General features: G+C 38.1%; 6 non-coding genes across 6 annotated transcripts; all 6 read right to left on the reverse strand.

The window, feature by feature from the left end:
* Positions 1 to 28: 28 nt before the first annotated feature.
* trnad-guc (transfer RNA aspartic acid (anticodon GUC)) lies at positions 29 to 100 on the reverse strand. The gene has a single exon. It is a non-coding gene; the product is annotated as a tRNA-Asp (tRNA).
* Positions 101 to 1,913: 1,813 nt separating this feature from the next.
* On the reverse strand, positions 1,914 to 1,985 carry trnad-guc (transfer RNA aspartic acid (anticodon GUC)). The gene has a single exon. It is a non-coding gene; the product is annotated as a tRNA-Asp (tRNA).
* Positions 1,986 to 2,549: 564 nt separating this feature from the next.
* trnad-guc (transfer RNA aspartic acid (anticodon GUC)) lies at positions 2,550 to 2,621 on the reverse strand. Its single transcript has one exon. It is a non-coding gene; the product is annotated as a tRNA-Asp (tRNA).
* A 1,744-nt stretch (positions 2,622 to 4,365) lies between these two features.
* On the reverse strand, positions 4,366 to 4,437 carry trnad-guc (transfer RNA aspartic acid (anticodon GUC)). Its single transcript has one exon. It is a non-coding gene; the product is annotated as a tRNA-Asp (tRNA).
* An 840-nt stretch (positions 4,438 to 5,277) lies between these two features.
* trnad-guc (transfer RNA aspartic acid (anticodon GUC)) lies at positions 5,278 to 5,349 on the reverse strand. The gene has a single exon. It is a non-coding gene; the product is annotated as a tRNA-Asp (tRNA).
* Positions 5,350 to 6,084: 735 nt separating this feature from the next.
* On the reverse strand, positions 6,085 to 6,156 carry trnad-guc (transfer RNA aspartic acid (anticodon GUC)). The gene has a single exon. It is a non-coding gene; the product is annotated as a tRNA-Asp (tRNA).
* Positions 6,157 to 6,830: the final 674 nt, after the last annotated feature.

Here is a 6,830-nt window from a genome sequence, read left to right on the forward strand (position 1 = left end):
AACATTTGTGAAAATGAAAACGCAATGCCTCCCCGTCGGGGAATCGAACCCCGGTCTCCCGCGTGACAGGCGGGGATACTCACCACTATACTAACGAGGAAGGTGCCCAACGACTTTTATGTTGTAGTACCGAGCCTGGCCACAATAATGTCCACTATGGGATGTTGTCGCTGTTTCCCCCTTTTTGGTACGTTAAGTTGTGCAGACCTGTTTATGTGTATCAAACGTGTAAACAGCGGGCAGAGATTCTAGAATGACTAGATACCTCAACGTAGAGCTCTCTACCATCAACGAAAAAAGCAACAACAAAAAAAAAAAAAACCCAACAAAAAATCAGAAATCTTTGGATTGTAATGATATTGATATGATAGTGGTTAAAAGAGTCATTGAGGGCATTATAAAACCGTTTACACACATCTGTAATTTATCATTTCAAACTGGTCTATTTCCAGACAGAATGAAAATAGCAAAAGTTATACCTCTATACAAATCTGGCAACAAACACTATTTCACAAACTACAGGCCTGTCTCTTTACTACCTCAATTCTCAAAAATTCTTGAAAAACTGTGTAAAAACCAACTGGAAAAATTTATAGATAAACATAAACTACTAACAGAGAGTCAGTACGGGTTCAGATCAAGCAGATCAACATCACTGACACTATTAGATTCAATAGAATACATCACAAATTTCATATACAAAAAGCAATATGTGGCTGGGTTATTCATAGACTTGACAAAGGCATTTGACACTATAGATCATGATATATTAATAAGAAAACTGGAACGTTATGGTGTCAAAAGGGGTAATTTTAAATTGGGTCCTGAGTTACTTAAGTGACAGGAAACAGTTTGTGAAATTAAATGGTGGTTGCTCCTTATGTATGGACATTGCTTGTGGTGTACCACAATGGTCAGTTTTGGGCCCAAAATTCTTCAACGTATACAGTAATGACATTTGTAAAGTGTCCAAAGTATTAAAAATGGTACTCTTTTCTGACGATACAAACATCTTCTGCTGTGGTGATGATCTGCAGCATTTATTGGATGATATGACTAATGAAATAAGTAAAGTGAAGTTCTGGCTTGATAAAAACAAATTATCATTACATTTGAATAAAACTAAAATTATGTTATTTGGAAATAGTAGTATAAATAAATAAATGGTGTTGATATTGAAAGAGTCAGTGAAAATAAATTTCTGGGGGTAATAATAGATGAAAAACTTAACTGGCGAGCTCACATAAGATATATTCGTTCCAAAGTATCAAGAAGCATTGCAATCCTAAACAAGGCAAAATGGGTATAAGACGGGACATCACTTCATATTCTCTACTGTTCACTGGATTCACCATACTTAAGCTATTGTGCAGAGGTCTGGGGCAATAACTATAAAACTGCATTACATTCACTTTTTACTCTTCAAAAAAAAAAAGCAGTTCAAATCATCCACAATGCAGGTTATAAGGATCATACAAACTCACTATTCTTGCAATCTGAAATGGTGAAATTTGCTGATCCAGTGAAATTCCAAACTGCACAAATTCTATTCAAAGCAAAAAATAAACAAATTCTATTCAAAGCAACAAATATCAACTGCCAGGTAATATTCAGAGTATGTTTTTTGGAAAAAAGTAAGTTATAATTTAAGGGGTTTTTGTAACTTCAAAAAAGTGAAGGTACGAACGACCAGAAAAACCTTTTGTGTTTCTGTGCATGGAGCAAAACTGTGGAACAGTTTGAATATGGAATTGAAGCAATGTCCAAACATAAAGCAGTTCAAAAAGAGTTATAAAGATATAACCTTCTTGAACTATAAAGAAAGGGAAAATGATGAATTTGCTAAATGTACCTGTGTATTGTTTACATGATCGAAAAAAATTAACAAACAGAACAATAAAAAAACGCAATGCCTCCCCGTCGGGGAATCGAACCCCGGTCTCCCGCGTGACAGGCGGGGATACTCACCACTATACTAACGAGGAAGGTGCCTGTTGACTTTTATATTGCAGTACCGATCCTGGCCACAATAATGTCCACTATGGGATAGTGTCGCTGTTTCCCCGTTTTGATACGTTAAGTTGTGCAGACCTATTTATGTGTATTAAATTGAAGCCTCGACGTAGAGTTCTCTGCCATCAACGAAAGAGGCAAAAAAAACCCTCCAAAACAAACATAATTTTATACAGGCACGTGTAGGCCACACACACACCACTGAGCCTCATTTTGGCTTGTTTTAAGGACATTACATCAAAGTTGGACAAGCCTGTAGTGTGTTTTTCCACTTTAATTTTCAGTGTTACTCCTAATCCAGACCTCCATGGGTTGCTAAATTTGATTTTCATTGATAATCTTTGTGTGAATTTTTGTGTGATGTTGTTGCCAGCACATTCAACTATGTAAATAACATAGTATTTAAGTATTTAGTAAGAACATTTCATTCATATGTAGGATGTCTTATTTTTGTGTTCCCTTTATTTTTTGAGCAGTGTACATGGGACTTTCCCATGGTGTGCAGTCTAACTTTTAAAAGAATGAAAAGGTATTGCCTCCCCGTCGGGGAATCGAACCCCGGTCTCCCGCGTGACAGGCGGGGATACTCACCACTATACTAACGAGGAAGGTGCCCAGCGACTTTTATGTTGCAGTACCGATCCTGGCCACAATAATGTCCACTATGGGATAGTGTCGCTGTTTCCCTGTTTTGATACGTTAAGTTGTGCACGGCTGTTTATGTGTATCAAACGTGTAAACAGCGGGCAAAGAGACTAGAATGACTAGATACCTCAACGTAGAGCTCTCTACCATCAACGAAAAAAGCAAAAAAAAAACAAACAACCCAACAAAAAACCCAAAAATCAGAAATCGTTGGATTGTCATTGAGGGCATTATACAACCGTTTACACACATCTGTAATTTATCATTTCAAACTGGTCTATTTCCAGACAGAAATAATAATGGTAATAATAATAATAAAATAGTGACCACAATAATGTCCACTATACGTTTTAAGTTGTGCACGCATGTTTCTGTGTATCAAATTTAACGTGTAAATAACAGCGGGCAGAGAGACTACAATTACAGGCTCTGTTTTGATTATCGATTTTCCGATTAAATTCTATTCTAACTTGAATAACATGATATCAATTCATTAAAATTTTTAATCGATTTTTAAATATAAATTTATTTTGCCAAAACGCCAGAATCTCAGGTTAAACCTCACAAAATTTCAACAACCACCAAACAGCTGAAAACGGAAATGAGAGCAGGTACACGGATTCTGCACAAAGACATAAACACAAAGTGCAGACCGCCTACGCATCAGAATCAGTGAGACGTCGGCTTCCTCACCCGAATGCCGTCGGGGCTGAAAGCCGACAGCTCACAGATTCTGATGCTTTGGCGGTCCGCGCTTTGTGTTTATCTTTTTTGTGCTAGATTCTGGAGCTGTAGGCTTTGTCTCTCTCCAACCAAATTTGACTGAACCAGCAGCAAAAGAAGATGCAAACTACGCTTCATATTTCGCTTCATATAGACATCGTCATGAATTCCTTCTTTGCTGTTTTGCTTCCACCACGGTAAAATGAAGCTTCATGCACAGCTCTCTTCCTTTCTCAGTGTACTTCAAGAACAGTTTCCCCATCTAAAAATCTCTGTTTTCTGCATTATTCACTTGCTTATTACGCACAAGTCTACCGTTATGTACAGCGCTGTCCGCCGCTGTGTTTTTGTTTTTAATTTAACTGACTTCCCACAAGAAAGTCTCAGTTCTGCTGTTCAGTACTGAAGAAATTTAAACTTTTTAAAATTATGCGAAATTGCAGAATGCTTAGCTGTGTCTCTAATGAAACCTCTGTAACTTTGCTCTGCTTCACTTCAGCAACATAATGTTTATATGTTGATTCATGGTTTTCTTCTGTTTTTGTTCTACTGCAGAATATTTTTAAGGTTATCTGCTATAAAACGACCAGGCCAGGAAAATCTCCTTCATGTTTTTCTGTGTTTTATGCTCTGTTACTTAGACTCTTTAGCACTTAGCAATTTTCTATCCTACCTGAGCATTCCAAGCGTTGTCCAGGAGGAGTTTTGAGGCTACAGTTTAGAAAAGATCACTAACTGTCATGAGTGTTAATATTATTTTATTACTTAGTCTGTTAAAGGAAACCCTGAAACATTAAAATAGTTGAGGACCTTTCCAGTGGTGTCCAGTCTAACATTCCTAAGAATGAAAACGCAATGCCTCCCCTTCAGAGGATGTAGGATGTCTTATTTTTGTGTTCCCTTTATTTTTTGAGCAGTGTATATGGGACTTTCCCATCATGTACAGTCTAACTTTTACCATTTCCAAGAGTGAAAAGGAAATGCCTCCCCGTCGGGGAATCGAACCCCGGTCTCCCGCGTGACAGGCGGGGATACTCACCACTATACTAACGAGGAAGGTGCCTGACACCCTTTATGTTGCAGTATTGATCCTGGCCACAATAATATCCACTATGGGATAGTGTCGCTGTTTCCCCGTTTTGATACGTTAAGTTGTGCACGGCTGTTTATGTGTATCAAACGTGTAAACAGCGGGCAAAGAGACTAGAATGACTAGATACCTCAACGTAGAGCTCTCTACCATCAACGAAAAAAGCAAAAAAAAAAAAACAAAAAAAAAACCCAACAAAAACCCCAAAAATCAGAAATCGTTGGATTGTAATGATATTGATATGATAGTGGTTAAAAGAGTCATTGAGGGCATTCTAAAACCGTTTACACACATCTGTAATTTATCATTTCAAACTGGTCTATTTCCAGACAGAAATAATAATGGTAATAATAATAATAAAATAGTGGCCACAATAATGTCCACTATACGTTTTAAGTTGTGCACGCGTGTTTCTGTGTATCAAATTTAACGTGTAAATAGCAGCGGGCAAAGAGACTACAATGGCACCTCAACGTAAAAACAAACCCTCCAAAACAAACATAATTGACGTATAATAGATAAACTCTCAACAGCGCCAGAAGACTAAAGTTTAGATCTCCAAAAGTTGAATCTGTTCATCTGGACGTCCAGATGAACAGATTCAACTTTTGGAGATTTACTTTCCTGGATGATTGAGAATGCATCAAGACTAAAGTTTAGAGTTTAGAAGAAATCAGTAACTGTCATGAGTGTTAATATTGTTTTACTCCTTAGCCTCTTAAAGGAACTCCTGAAACATCAAAATAGTTGACGACCTATGGTGTGCAGTGTAATTTTTACCATTTCCAAGAATGAAAATGAAATGCCTCCCCGTCGGGGAATTGAACCCCGGTCTCCCGCGTGACAGGCGGGGATACTCACCACTATACTAACGAGGAAGGTACCCAACGACTTTTATGTTGCAGTACCGATCCTGGCCACAATAATATCCACTATGGGATAGTGTCGCTGTTTCCCCGTTTTGATACGTTAAGTTGTGCACGGCTGTTTATGTGTATCAAACGTGTAAACAGCGGGCAAAGAGACTAGAATGACTAGATACCTCAACGTAGAGCTCTCTACCATCAATGAAAAAAGCAAAAAAAAAAAAAAAAAAACCCCAACAAAAACCCCCAAAAAATGAAATCGTTGGATTGTAATGATATTGATATGAGAGTGGTTAAAAGAGTCATTGAGGGCATTCTAAAACCGTTTACACACATCTGTAATTTATCATTTCAAACTGGTCTATTTCCAGACAGAAATAATAATGGTAATAATAATAATAAAATAGTGGCCACAATAATGTCCACTATACGTTTTAAGTTGTGCACGTGTGTTCCTGTGTATCAAATTTAACGTGTAAATAACGGCGGGCAAAGAGACTACAATGAGTAGACGCCTCAACGTAAAAACAAACCCTCCAAAACAAACATAATTGACGTATAATAGATAAACTCTCAACAGCCCCAGAAGACTAAAGTTTAGAGTTTAGAAGAGATCAGTAACTGTCACGAGTGTTAATATTGTTTTACTCCTTAGCCTCTTAAAGGAACTCCTGAAACATCAAAATAGTTGACGACCTATGGTGTGCAGTGTAATTTTTACCATTTCCAAGAGTGAAAAAGAAGTGCCTCCCCGTCGGGGAATCGAACCCCGGTCTCCCGCGTGACAGGCGGGGATACTCACCACTATACTAACGAGGACTGCTGGAGAGAGACGTGACGCTGTGCTTTTTGTCACTGCATCACGAATACTTTAGGACATATTCTCTTGAATTATTTAGTTAAACGACCCTCAACTGTTTCATATTCATTCTCTATGGGAGTCCTAAACCACTACGGATGCAATATATTTTTGTCCACTATGGTCTTGTGGCGCTGTTATATAAATGTATAGTGATGAGTCTACCCGTCTGTCACGCGGGACATCGGGGTTCGATTCCCCGACGAGGACGCATCACTCCTTGAACTTCAGGAAATGCCTTTTGCAACATGTGAAAGGGGTTTTTGTGATATGTGCCTTGCTGGTAGTAACAGTGTGTTGAGGAGTCATTTCACCCCTTGTTCCATACCATTCAAGATTAGCCGAAGTTAATACCATCATCAACACTATGAGAACCTCTTTCTCCCTCACTCCCATGGACTTCTTCATCCATATCTCATAATCTCAATTCCTTTTTTCCCGTGAAAGCTAGTTTGCTGAGTGAGCAGTAAAAGCACTCCCAGCAGAAAAAAACAAGCCATGTCTTTGTTTTACTGTAAAAAAAAAAAAAAAAGAAGAAGAAGAAGAAGAAGAAGAAGAAGAAAAAAAGTTCTGAATGGTTGCTTAAAGGTCATTACAAATCCTGTGTGGTTCATGTGGTTTTTCCATTTCAGTT

Source organism: Pelmatolapia mariae, linkage group LG8, assembly GCF_036321145.2.
Source record: "Pelmatolapia mariae isolate MD_Pm_ZW linkage group LG8, Pm_UMD_F_2, whole genome shotgun sequence".
In the NCBI taxonomy this organism is placed as follows: Eukaryota; Metazoa; Chordata; class Actinopteri; order Cichliformes; family Cichlidae; genus Pelmatolapia; species Pelmatolapia mariae.